Source organism: Hipposideros armiger, unplaced genomic scaffold (genome assembly GCF_001890085.2).
Source record: "Hipposideros armiger isolate ML-2016 unplaced genomic scaffold, ASM189008v1 scaffold_246, whole genome shotgun sequence".
NCBI lineage: Eukaryota > Metazoa > Chordata > Mammalia > Chiroptera > Hipposideridae > Hipposideros > Hipposideros armiger.
The window spans coordinates 1,485,017-1,499,710 of record NW_017731596.1 but is presented as its reverse complement, the minus strand read 5'-3'; positions in this window follow the sequence as shown (position 1 = coordinate 1,499,710).

Here is a 14,694-nt window from a genome sequence, read left to right as displayed (position 1 = left end):
AGGGCCAAAGGCGACAAGCCTCAGGTAAGGGCAGAGATATGAAGTCATCAACAGTCACTCCTGCTCCAAGCACACCCTTGGTAAAGACTGGGGTGCCCCTGGAGTGATTGAGGGTTCCCATTCCCTTAATATAGCAAGGTCAAGAGGCTCAGCCTTGGAGAGATCAGGAGGCTTAAATGAACCTTTCCAATGTTAAGCCTACACCCATGTATCTTGACCCTTGAGGCTATACAGTTAGTTAAGCATGAGAAGTCTCATACTCAGATCTCATATGTTCTCCATCCAAAGGTTTGAAGCCAGTAGAGGTCCAGAAAAATGCGTGCTATTGTCCGTGGTAGCCAAGTCTTCAATTAGCTGCTGTCATGTAAGAATGCTTTAGCTCAGTGAGGGTAGGGACAGCCCTCTCTTTTCCATTATTCTATCCCTAATGCCTAGATCACTGCTGACACCTATTAAGTGCTAAACAAATATTGATGGAATGAATAATCACTGATTTGAAAGGATATTTACTGAGCTTTTTACTCCATCAAACACAGGAAACGTGATTATTATCCCTTTCACTCTAACTTTTCAGAGCATGCAAAGATTTCTTTGCAATGATTCAGCTCCACCATAACAAGATATGAAGATCACTCCACAAACTCACCTGTATGACCTTTGATCCCATGCACTTGTGTTGTTCTCCAGTGTTTCTAACAGAAGACTCTCTTCTAACCATAGTCAGGTAGACCAGAAGGATTGGAAAATTCCCCATCTGCTAATCAGCGGTTCTCAACCTTCCTAATGCCGCGACCCCTTAATACAGTTCCTCATGTTGTGGTGACCCCCCAACCATAAAATTATTTTTGTTGCTACTCTATAACTGTAATTTTGCTACTGTTATGAATCGTAATGTAAATATCTTTTTGTTTCTCGATGGTCTTAGGCAACCCCTGTGAAAGGGCCATTCAACCCCCAAAGGGGTCGCGACCCACAGGTTGAGAACCGCTGTGCTAGGTGAACCTATTTATACTAGGATAATGAAAGGATAAAGTTATATTCATTCTAAGTTTCTCTCCCTGATTTGCTCCCCACTTTCTGATAGGCCAGCCTCAGAATATCTCCAAGAGCAGATGTTGTCAGGTCTTCTGCCCCGGAGAAAACTTCAGCTCCTATTATAAAGACGTTTACTCATTAATCACCCTACTCTCTCTTATCCTCTTGTATGACAGGGGTTGGCTCTCTTCTGTCATCTTATTTCCCCAGTTGCTCTCCAGATGGGATCAGGAATCTATGGAGAGGTTCAGCCAGGAGTCCCTGAACTGGCAAGGAGTAAACATCCCCTCCACAACCATCTTCTCAAATTCCTTTTCATTTTTGACACCTCAACCGTCTCACGTTCCAAAAACAATCATAAAATAGAAACGCAGTTTATGATTAAGAAGCCTCTATGAAGCATCCAGGCCGTCTACTACAGCACACTGTCACCAGCGTATTTATAGTCGTATTTATAACTACAGATTTTTGGCCTCACATTTTCTCGAAAGATGCTGATCTCATAAATGCCCCCAAGACATTATAGTAGATTGAGAATGGTGGGGATTGTGTGAAGATGAAAGAATTAGCCTCTTACATCTGACAGTCCCTCTAACTTGGACTGTGAAACAACCCTTCTGTTCAGTCTTTCCCACTTCATCATAATCAACTAGTCCCCTCCTCAACTTCAAAGATGTCAAATGCAACAACTTCACGGGGTGGTGATAAAGGCCGTGGTTGAGTTGGGTGAGAAATGCCCTTTTCCATCCATGAAAATGGCTCAGCAGGGAGTGTAAGCTCTGGCGAGCTCAAAATTTACCACAACTTAGACTAGAACAGTTATTTCTGCTGATGCTGCCATCACCCGCTCTCCCCAGAACACTTGCTCTGTTATCAAGTAGAGCAAAGCCAGGAAAAAGTAAGTGAATCGAGTGTTTACTTGGCAGTGGAGTGTTGATAGAATGTTGGCCTTTGTGTGGCTCTGGACCCGGCACGCACTTCACAGCCCAGCCAGCCCCAGCGACAGAGAGACCCAAGGAGCAGGTGACAGCTCTTAAACAATACCCACTTCCGGTTTTCCGCCCAGCGTTTTTTCACTTGTCCCAGATGCCTGACTCACGAGGGACCATGTTTATGCTGAGTCCGTCCCAGGGTCACTTTGGTTGAGTGGTATCCTCTAGTGCGGGTCCCACAGCAGGAGATGGAGTCCTGATGCCAAGAGAGATTAGGAGTCTGCTGACAGGAAAGAAAAGAAAGGGACAAAAGAGAGCAGCCCAAGTCCCAGATGTTGCCAGGTTGCTGAGCTGATGTGAGCTTGTGTCTACTTGTGGAAAATTAAAATCAGGCTCTAGCTCAGTGGATATAATCTTCAGACCATCTGAAAACCATAGACTGTGGCATAGATTTATAGACATCTTTTCAGGTTACATGTGCAGGAGAGCAGAGAGTAAGTGGGGTAAAAGAAGAACCAACTTAAAGCTTCACTCAATTGAGACTAGAGTCCGTCTTTCCAGAGAGGCAAATTATCATCATCATCATCATCATTATTGTTATTGGGTTGTCAGAAAAGTCATGACGCATTTTTGCAACAAAAAACGTAGAAAAATAAGTCATGACTTTTCTGACAACCCAATATTATGATGATAGAACATTAGATAAACATCCACTGAGCTGTTTGCTCACTTCTAGGGGTGTCTACCCTTTCTGGCTCCCTTGAGATTTGGTGGGACAACATGATGAACACTAGATTCATGACCCTCTGACCCCAAAAGGGAGCAAATTATCTCTTTTTACAGCCTAAATAATCTAACTGGACAATAAAAGGAATCTAGACATTAGCCCACAAGTTAAACCATCTCCCTTTATAGACCTTCATAAAGACTAGAAGAGTGAAAACATCTGAATGTTGAGAGATGCATGTTTTCCTCCCGGCTCTGCCATGAGTTGGCACCATGGCCTTGAGCGTGGTCCCTGCCTCTCTGTCTTCTCAGGTCCAGGAAGAGGCTGCCATCTGTTGTGCCTGCCTTAATAGGAGAAATCAAGCACACGTGCAAGCCATCTGAAAAGGACGGAGTGCCGAACAGAAGCGAGTTCCATGGGATGTGGGTTCTGTTGTTGCTGGGTCTTTTGCAAGGACGTGCAGTATGTAATCACTGTTTTCTAAAAATTATCCTTAGAGGAATGGGAACTGTGGGGTGGGAAATTAAAAACTCTCGTGGAAAAAGGATGGAAAATTCCTTTTGCTTTACTCTTTGATTTTAATTTCTTAGGTCATCCTAGTGTCAGGTATCACAGGTCAAGAATCTCACACACTGGGACACATAGCCACCCCAGGATCGCCAGGCCACATAACACTAGAGACTCATTCAGGAAAATTCTTTCCAGCGTGATCAGTGATTGAATAAGGGAAGAAGTAAGAGAAAGGGCGGGGCTAGAAGTCAGGCAGGAAGGCAGGAAGCTGGGACTCGTGCAGTAGACACAACCACGCCCAGTCCAGATTTCTCCTCAATGGAGGACGTACTGCCCCAGCTGCCAGGAGTGCTATCAGCCCCTTCTCAGATGACCTCATTTGCAGAAAGATGGCTGACCAGGGTGGCCCACAGCCCATGATAGATCAAGGAGGGAGTATAAAGGCCCAGCATTTGGCCATTTTTGCTCCCAAGTTCCATACAGTGTCAGCTGAGGCTGTCACCCTGCATCCATTTAACTCCTCCCTCTTCTCACGTTCCTTCTCCTCCCTTCCACTGATGTCCATCTCAAGGGCATGTTTTAATAAACACTCTGTACTCTAAACTCCATCTCAGAGTCTGTTCCCCACTTGTGACAACCAGGAAATAGAACAGATGGCATTCTCTGAGACAAAGAGGAGAATGAGAAGAGCAGAGGACAGAGCTGCCTTCTTTCATACTGTCGTCACCTTTCCTTGTCTGGGTTTCTGCTGTGGCCAGACCCTTGAGCACAATGGAAAGGATATAGGAGTCAGGTTCCTTTGGCCTGGTTTTCATCCCAGCTCTGTCACTCACTGCTGTATGATCTTGGACTAATCGACCTCTTGGGGCCTCTGCTACCCATTGGCAAATGGGGAGAATAGCGATCCTATCTGAGAGTTAAGTCATTGTTTGGGTCTATAAAGATAATGGATGTGGATGTGTGCACGGGAAACCATAAAACTCCATCTGCTAGTGACCATTTCTCTCCCCTCCAACCAAAGCTTGGAAAGCCAATGAGAAAGCTTGAAAACCATCGCCTGAAAGGAAGAGTTTCTACCTGCTCTTCAGTTCCCAGGCTGGCAGGGTGATTGCAGGGAAAGTCAGGGGCTAGAACTGATGGGAGAGGGGGGCATGCTGTCTCATCAGACTCTCACCCAATAGGTTATGTTGAGTACCTGTTACGTGCCAGGCATCACGCCAGTCCCGCATGGTGCTCACCAGGAGGTCATGGACATTAACGAAAAACACCCACAAGCAAATACAAATCTCCCACAGGGAAATGAACTAAGTAAGAGGAGTCACGGAAGGTCTCCCTAAGGAAGTGACACTTGAACTGAGAGATAAGTGATGGGTAGGAGTTGTGTCGACAAAGAAGGGAGAGAAGGTTATTCCTAAATCTGGTGAGATGCAGGTGCAAATGAGCCCCTGTATTGAGGGGAGCAGTGAGCGTGGGACCTGGAAGCGTGAGGGCAACGCCCAGAGAAGGTGGGAGTGAGTCGTGGGACAGAGCTGTCGAGGGGGTGAGAACCACGCGGAGCAATGCCTGGCTGGTGAGTTCAAGACGATTATCTTTATCTTAAGTGCAATGGGGAGCCATAGAATGGCTTTATGTAGAGAATTCAGGCGATTATTCTGGATGCACAGGGGAGGGCCGGTGGGAGGAAGGCCAAAGTGGGTAATAAAGATGACGGCTAGCTTTGATTGATTATGTGCCTGACACACTTATAAGTGTTTAAATGAAGTAGGCACCCGATGAATCAGGTACCAGTACGATCCTCATTTTAATTATGAAGAAACTAAAACACAGAGAGAATAAATAAGTGGGATTGCAACCAGGCTACTGGCTGCAAAGCTACACCCTTAACTACACACAACTATTCTATGGGTAGACCAGGTGGAGGCTTTCTCGGTAATCTAAGTTGGGTGGCAGCAGTGGAGCTGGGGAGAAGTGAATACATTTTGAAGATATGTAGCAGATTAAAAGACAAGGAGGAATTCAGTTATATATTTGTTGTAGTGACATGGGGGAGATGGCATCAGGGACAGTGCTGGGGTGGAAGTCAGGGGTGCCACTCATTGAGATGTGAGGCATTGGACGAGAGCAAAGGCTGGGGCATTTTTGGGGCTGGGACAGGAGGCAGGGGACAGCATGAGTCCACTTGGACCTGCAGAGCACCGAGGTGCTTTAGTAACATATTTGGTAGTAATCAATTCTTGTAAAGAGACATGGTTCTAACTTCCCACAAGATTCCAGCTCTTGCTGTTTGGTTATGATCCATCTGTCGTAGTCACTTATTTAACATAATATAGCTAGTGTGCATGCAGGAGAAGGGGCCACTACCTTCCTTAAGTCCTCTTTCTGGAGGCAAGCGAGTCCTCTGCCTCTCCTCAGCTGGATATCAGCACCAAATCACCCCATCAAGCATGGAAGTATGCAATGGGGGGACAGGGAAGTACAACGGAGTGTTAAGAGCATAGATTTTGAGTCAGATTCTGTATTAGTCTGCTCATGCTGCTATTACAGAATATCAATGGTTGGGTGGCTTAAACAACAGAAATGTACATTTACATGGTTCTGGAGGCTGGAAGTCCAGATCAAGATGCCTATGGTTGGGTTCTGGTGAGGAACCTCTTTCTGGCTTGTAGACGACTGCCTTCTCAGTGTGTCTTCACATGGATGACTCTTCTCCATGTGCCATGAAGAGAGAAAGGTTTATGGTGTCTCTTCCTCTACTTATAAGGACACCAGTCCTATCAGATTAGGACCCCACCCTTAGAATCTCATTTAACCTTAATTACCTCCTTAAAGGCCATACTACACAGTCACATTGGGGGATTAGGACTTCAACATATGAATGAGGGGGGTCTAGAGGGGGGGCACATTTCAGTGCATAACAGATTCCAATATGAGTTGTGAGATTACATCCTTGCAGAGTTTATTAATTTCTATAAATCTCAATTTTTCTATCTATAAAATATGGTTACTAAGAGAATGCAATGAGATAATATATGTAAAACATAGATAAGCCTAAAGCCTGACATGCAATAGCCAAGCAATGGTAGCAATTATTGCCTCCAGGGGCCATCATAGTAGATGATCAATAATCATGGATTATTGTTTATTTCCGAGCTCAAGATCCCTGGAACCATAGGAATCCCCCCCTATTACCTCCTGTTCTTACTCCTTTAATCCTATAGCCTGTCTTGCAAAAATAATGACCATGAACTCTGGGGACAGGTCTGAGATGTTGTCCCAGACAGGATTGTCATCATCACACAGATGTTTTGTCCCTATTCTGCCACAGCAATGTTTGCCATTTACTTCCTGTAAAGGAAGCCCCACCCATGAAGTCTGCTTAGTGAGAGCAAGAGGTTAGGGCAGACGGAAAGGAGTTTATTTGAAGAGATTCTCGAGCGGAAAGGTCATTTTTTTCACGTGAATAATGGATGGAGCAATTTCCTCTGCAACGAATCCCTCTCTCTCCTCACCGTTGGCTCCCAGGGGGGAACGTCAGCACCTTCTGTCCCCAACGAGGCTTTCCTTGAGGAAGAGCAACAGTGGTGCTTTGTCTCCATTTCAGAGTTTTCTCTGCTGAGGCCTCCGAAATTCAACCAGTCTCAGAAGGTGGTGGCTCCCATGTGCTGTGGCCCTTCATGGACTGAGTCACACATTTTATGGCTGCCCAGGACACTAGAGACCTCTCACCTTGAGAGTAGGACAGGAAATGAGGCAGCTGAGACCCTGATTTCATAGTCTGATGCCTTGAAGGAAAGAGGGATTCCTAGATACCCAGACCCTGGGGAGTCAGGGGTGTCGGGGGTGTGGGGGGAGTGTCTGTGATGAAACCTTGGGGAGTACAACCATGCTTGATTTGGGGGACAGGATTTCCTGGGGGAGGAAGACTTCTGCAGACAGGTCTCTCCCCCTTCCTACAGTCCACAGCTCCAATAAGAGTACAGTGTCTTAGCTGAGGTGCTTTAGGATTCTATTGCTGTTTGCATTTGAAACAAGTAGCTCTAACTGTGTATAACCACATTAGAGGCATGTATGAAGGATGTGATATTATGCATATTAATTTGGTCCAAGCCTCACACCCCTGCTGGGGACTGCCCCATATGAAAGCCTGGGCAATTCCAGCAGCAGCACGCTATCCCTTGCTCTGGAACCTATCCTCCCTCCAAACCTCCCTTCACATGAGCCTCCAAACGAATAAAGAAGCAACAGTTGAATGAAATGCAGCCCACCCAGTCTGGACCTTCCAGCAGCCTATGTACTTTAAGCCTCCTCCTCTCTGCCCATAGGATTAATTGTGATGCAGAAGTGGAAGCTGTTTTTATTTTTTAAATATGGCCCCTTGGGATAAACATTTTGGTGTTGAATAACTTCTCTAAAAGGGTAACAATATGAAAGGTACTTTAGTTTGGGTATTAATTCTGAAAATAAATAACTAAATAAAACTGGGATCGTATCCAAAGGACGGAAGGAGGAAAGGAAGGGAGGGAGGGAGGGAGGGAGTGAGGGAAGGAGGGAAGGAAGGAAGGAAGGAAGGAAGGAAGGAAAGAAGGAAGGAGTGAAGTTTCCTAGGATTGTCAGTATCTGCACCTAAGTAGGGAGAAAAATTCATGAGGACAGTTTTATAAAAACAATAGTTGGATTTTTTTAAGAGAAAATAAACAAATGTATACATTTTTTGTGTACTAGGAGAAAAAGTAAAGAGGAAAGAAAGTGAAAAAGAACCATGCACCTGACCCCTAGCTACCCCTTTTCCGGATTGGAGGACTCTCACATGTCTGGAACCTCACAAGCTGGGACTTCATAAGGCACCCGTGCATCTCTGTTTCCTGGAATCTGCTAAAAGAAAATGGCGCGCCAGCCAAGATATTTGACTGAGGTTTGCTAAGAAAACATATTCTCAGTTTGGGTTGTTTTCTAAGAGGAGGGTCAGAGAGATGTGGTTTAAGTAAGAAAATTGCTTGTGGACCGTTATGGAAATAATGACTCTCTTCACGGTCCCGCATGTCTCTGGCTACAGTTACAGGAAGCAAAGGGGAACAGTGTTTGCAAATTAGCTGGGGACCATAGGCAGGGTGGAAAACCCGTGGAGAAGGGGGGAGCCAAGAAAACATCATTCTGTGTCAGTTATCAGGGTAATTCCATAGCCTGAGCGTGCATTCAGTTACTTAGCGGAAGGTGGGAAGGTTCTGGTTTCTGAAGCCTGGCTAGGCTTCGAAATGAAATAGGAGATTCGCGTTCATCTGACTTGTCGCCCGCACTCCCTAGAGAAGAACGTAGCTCGCGTCTCTGACGTCTACCCCTAGTGAACCTCAAAAGACTTATTTTCATGCTCTTTGAATAAGGTCATTCTCTTTCATGTCAGCCAAAGTCTAAACTGTTTGACTTGACCTTGAAGATGGTTTTAGGTAGTTATGGTCCATAGTATAAACACATGAACAGTTTCTGTAGCTCTGAATGAACCCAATAAATAATAATAAAGGTTCTAAAATGAGAATAATTGGAGTTGTTTGACCACCAGAATTACTATTTTTTCTCTCTGCTGTATCTGTGTGGTAACGCTTTGTGGTGTCGTGTGGCTGCTACCCTCTATCTATTTGGGGAAAGATACACAGAGGGCATGTTAGATTTGCTTTTATATTTTGGGTTACAGACTCACAAATTCTGCCTGATTACCTTCAGTGCTCAGTGAGAGAGCCTACGTCACTGGAGATCATGAAGCTTATGTGGTCAGGATGGGTCATTCATTCGGCACAGTCATTCGTTCAGTACTTCATTCACCCCCTCAGCCTCTCAGCACGTGCTGTGTGCCCGCCGGATGCCTGGTGGCTAGGCTTTCAGCATGGTGGGTGGGTAAGACCGCACCCGCAGTACGAAGAGCATTCTAGCCACGCAGCAGCGTCCATAAGTGTCAGTATGAAGACTGGATTAAAGAGACGGATTAGAAATGCAAGGTTTGGAGACAGGAGGAGCAGATGCGAGCACAAGTCCAGGTGGGGAGTAGTGAGGTGCTAAAGTGGGGTGCGTCGGGGGAAAGAGGAGGTGGCAACGGGGAAGGTGCTTTAGGCTGGGAATCCAAACACCTGGGCTTAAACCTCACCCTGTGCTTGGCAGCTGCGAGACCAAGATTTAATTCACCTGGCCCCGCGTTCCTCCGGAGTGCGGGGAAGAGGCTGGGTGAATCGCATGTCCTGTGTGGCAGCACCTCCAGAGACACTGTAGGAAAACAGCCTGACTAGTTTGGAAAAGAGAAATGCAGACCTGGACATGACCTTGGTGATGGTGGTTCTCAAACTTTAGCTCAGAGTCCCCTGGGCAGACTGTCAAGAGGCGGGTCAGCCCAGGACCTACCCCTGGAAATTCAGATGCAGTCTGGGGTTGCCTTTGTCGCGGCAGACTTTGTGAAACCCTAATCTCACCTCTGGAATGTTATCTGACCCTCTCAGATTGGAGGAATTTGAAGCCCAGCCTAAAGGGGGCACCTCCTGCCCCCCCCAGCATCCATTTGTTGTGTGGGGACCCCCAACAAAATGGCCACCGCCTCTATGTCTCTTCTTTCCACTTGCCTTAGTCCATCTCCCCAGGACTTGACCTCACGCCTTGCTGTCCAAAGCATCACCCAGCATCAGCCTCTGGGAGCTTGCTTGAAATGCAGAATCTCAGGCTCACCCAGCCTGTGACTCAGAGTCTGTACTTTAACAAGATCCTGAAGTGATTTATTTGTGTGCACATTAACATTGGAGAAGCTCTGACCTCTGCCTCCTCGGCTAGCTGTAAACAGTCCTCACACCCAGAGTCAAGAAAGAAGGGGTGGGGAGGGGAGGGAGAATGACTAGGCCTAGCCTCTTAACTTCAGTCCAGCCATGTGACACACCTTGTCTTTTTTCCATCAAAACATGTAAGTCTTGATGATGTAAATAGGACCTGAGGGTGGGGGACTTAAGAGCCTTGAAATAAAAGACCTCTTATGTTTGCCTTTCTCTTCCTAAACAGGGAGGCCTTAGTCCCTGTTCCTGTAAGAGATATTAAGCTGTGGATTATGGGTAATCCATCACACAACACTTTAGAGCAGGAAGTACACTAAACCCTGGACTTAGCCTGCACGCAACTAATTGAAACCCTCAATTAATTGGATTGGCTTCCACATTTTAAGAGAAAAGCAAATACCAAGCAAACAAATTAGCACCTGGGCTTTATCCTGGTTTTTTTTTTCAGTTTTTTTTTTTTTTGGTAATATCAGAGCATGCTGGCGGCTCAATGCACAGGCAGACACACTTAGGCCATCCTGTGAGGCAGGGGGTGTGGTGGAAAGGGGTTGGCACAGACACCAGCACCATCCACGGGCTGGATCACCTTGGCAAGCTATCTTATAACACTTTCCTCTCTGAGTCTTGGTTGCTTGGCCTGTGCTTTGGGGATTAAAAAAATAACACGATCCACCAGGGTTGTCGTTGAGAGGATTAGGAGCTTGTGGAACTGTTCCCCTGGTAGCTACTCCCCAGGAATGCGTTCCCTTTTCTTAATTCCTGCATATAGTTGTCCTTGTACCAGGCAAGAGGGGCCTGGGCTGCCCAAGGCCTCGCGGGCCTTCCTCCACTAAGAAAGCTTTGATTCTGGCCCACGACGGGTGTCGCTAAGACCAGCGGAGTCGGGTGTTTTCCCGACGGCGGCGGGGACGCGCAGTCAAGGTTTTCCGCCTTTAGAAGCAACGATACAAACAATACAGGAGCCTAAAGGCTTCACGGGGGGAGCCCTGGAGCTAGCCACGCAGCAACTAGCCGGCTTTTAGGAAACGCCAGCGCCATCTCCTGGACGAGGGCGGCATTGACTCGGGCCCCTGGGAGGTTCGGCTGGCCCTCACCTTCCCTCAACAGGAGTTTCACATTAGAACCTCGGGGCTTCTCACCAGAGAAACGCTCTTAACTATTTATTTATAAGGGTCTTGCATGTCTTTGTTCTCCTTTCCTCCATTCAAACCATTCTTTTTCTTTAGTTTCCCTGGGTCTTTGACTGGTATCTCCAAGTTTCAGTCCTAGTTTCTAAAAATATAACTCAGCCCAAATCTTCAAAGAACGAGTTCTCTAAGAGGATTTATGTTTATCGTTTAACACAAAGCGCCTTCCTTCTCCCATGTAAGCAGCAGCAGAGGAGCACAGCAGCAGATCCGGGACGCAGCTGCCAGACCGCTTGTGGCATGGTCCCACTTCCACTCAGCCCCCCAGGAGTGTGACCTTGGGCAAGTTACCTAACCTCTCTGTGCCTCGGTTTCTTCATCCATAAAACGAGGCTGATTGCAGAAACTGCCTAGAATTATTGCTGCCCCATTAAAAGAGTTAGGACCTAACGCTCTGAGAACAGGTTCATGATGTGTTGCGAGCTAGGTGTCTTGGTTTTCAGTGGCTGTTCTCTCTGGCAGCACGTACCATGGTGGCATACAGTCGCACTTGACTTGTGGGATCACCCTCCAGGCAAGCGTTTCTGCAGCGTGTGCGGTAGAAAGCAGATGACATCCAAGCCCCACTTGGGAAGTACACCATAACACGCAGGTGTGGCGCGTCCGAGGCAGGTGCTCTGCGAGCCTCATTTTTAGACCGGCTGACTCAATTGTGAGCCCCAGAGGGTGGTGACTACCCACCCCCACCCCCAAAATGTGTACAGTGAACACATCTGGCCCTTCCGACATGCTCAGCTCACGGTTTTCTTCCCCATGTCTTTTAATAAATGATTTTTTTGAATTAACAAATGACGGACTGACAGGATATTATGTTAAAATAGGACAATTTCATGGCAACTGACTATCTGAGGCTTCTCTCCTCTTTGGTTTATTCCATACCTTTGGAACACACGTGCATACATTTTCCCTACTAGGTCTGAGCCTCTTTTTATGAGCTCCATCCGAAAAGGAGATGAAATAAGAAATGAGTCTCTCACAAGGCAAATATAGGGAAACAGGCTATTGGTGACCGATAGGGATTCTGGCTCTGAATTTAATGTCTTACTACAAAGGAATATCTCCCTGTTGCATCACCACCAAACACGTAAATTTGTTCTTTAAACTTAAGGAAATCTGACCAAGAAAAAGAGAAAACAAAACCACCCTTCACAGTGTGTAACGATGCTGAGTTACAAACATGCCACCTTTTGTGAGGACTCATGCTTGGTAACAACACTGGGGCACGTTTGTGTGCTCTTGTCAAGGACCCACAAAGGAAAACACCTCTCTGTTTTTATTGGGAAACATGACCGCAGCCCTTGTAGATAACCCTAACCGCCTCTGGCTCTTCCAGTGGCACCTGACACCTCTATCTTGTGACACAGTAGAACACACAGCCCACAAGCATGAAGGGATTTTAATGCACCCAAGGGGGACCTGGCCTGGGTCCTGGAAGTCACAACCAGGGCAGAATCTGCAGGAGGCTCGGGATTCATTGACTGGGATGTTCCCACCCCCAAGGACCGCCAGCAGATCTGCTGACGTTGGCTATTCTCTGGGGGACAATCTCCAAACTTCTCCCCATCAAAATGAACTGAAAGGACTCTCTCTCTCTCTTTCGTGCCCCCCCCCCCGCCAGATTCAATATCGAGCGCTAATGGCCGGGGTCTGCCCGCAGCACACTGGAAATGCCTCTAACTTACTCTAGAGAGATGAGTGATGCCTTAAAAAATGATTTTTCGAAATTGAGAAGACAGACGATGAGGTAGGAAATCGGGTCTTGAGTCCCTGACCGCAACGCAGTGCATGCAGCTCCGGCGCCACCTAGTGGAGCGACGGGATTCGTCCCAGCGCTTGAGGGTGAAGACCCTCCGTCTCCTGCCGCCTGGATTCCTCCCGAACCAGTGGCTCCTTAGGCTCAGAGCCCACACAGTTTGTTCTAGAAATACTTTTCACATCCGGCCTTCTTTGGGGGGGCTTCTCCAGTAAAGACGGGGGGGGGCCTTCTCCAGTAAAGATGGGAGCAACTCCATCGATATGAATTGAAAATATGTTTCAGAGCCATTAGAGCGCTAAGATTGCAGCCTACAAAACACACACACACACACACACACACACACACACACACACACACACACACACACACACATACATGCAGGGACCACACACAGGCACATACGTATACACACCCAGACATACACACTCAGAAACATAGACACACATCCAGGGACACGCACAGATACCCACACAGACGTTCAAAAAGAGAAGTGTGTGCCCACAGGTTCAGCCCCAAGCTCTCTCTCCAGCCCTGCCCAGGCTCATGGGGGGAGCCTGCCCACAGCTCGCTGGTTTCCTCAATTCTTGCCTCGTTCTGGAGGGAGGAAGGAGCATTAAAACTGATGACCCCTGATGGCCAAAGCTGCCTTCTCAAGAGCCTGCCCCGAGTTAAAAAAAAAAAAAGTCTCCTTCTCTGCCGACCTCACATGAAGATGCAGGCCTGGGCCATCCCGGGAGAGGGAACAGCGGGACAAGCCGGTGGCCTCTTGCCTCACACTCTCCGCCTGCAGGCCCTTATCAGGGTGATGGGGGAAGGTCTGGGGGTCAGGTCACACACGCCTCCCATCAGGAGCTGCTGCAGAGACCTTCTTGCTCAGGGCTGGTGAAGTGGGGCTGACAACAGGACTTAGAGGCTCAGAGCCTTTCCCAGAGAGGAGAAAAGAAAGCGAGTGACGACAATGCATGCTTCATGGTAGGCAGGACTTACCCTGCGGGGAGCTGATGGGAAGTCACAAGAGACCAGGGAGAGAGAGGATATAGAAAAGATGAAGGGAAACGGACAAACAGAAAGTGCCGAAGGTCTGCAGGTCCCGACAGCTGCAGAGAAGCACTTTGGCTCCCAGTCGGCAGGAAACCTCAGCTTTCAGGCCTGGGTGTAAATCTCGTCCTTCTGAGCTGTGTGACCTTGGGCAGGCCACTTAGCCTCTCTGAGCCCCAGCTTCCTCGTTCACCAAAAAAAAAAGAGAATGAAAAAAAAGAAAAGAAAATGCTAATAGCCTTGAAATTGAGATCTGAGAAGTGAACAGGTTGCTTTTACCTGAATAAAAGTGCTCCCCCTTTCAGGCCCATGCTACACGGCAATATATCCAAGAAGCCCTGAGCTGAATCCACAGCCCTTGGAAAGCAGTGTGGACGTTTATTAATTAATAAACTTGGACGGAGGTAGGGAGGCAGGACCACATAATAACAAAACAGAGCAAAATTTACTAAAAACAAAACCAAACCAAAAGCTTTACCTATTTATCTGTCTAAAGTCCCTGGCAACAGGCAGCCGTCCCAAACCTCTTCTTCCTCTCCCCCTAAAATGCCTCCAAAATTATTCTTTTCCTGGCCATGCACTCTCACCTGCCCCTCCCCTGTCACTCATAGTTTTCAGCCTTGGCTGCCTGTCTGATGCACCCGGAAAATTTAAAAAAAGACTGACTCGGGCCAGCCAAGTGGTGCAATGGTTAAGAACTGGCTTGGGA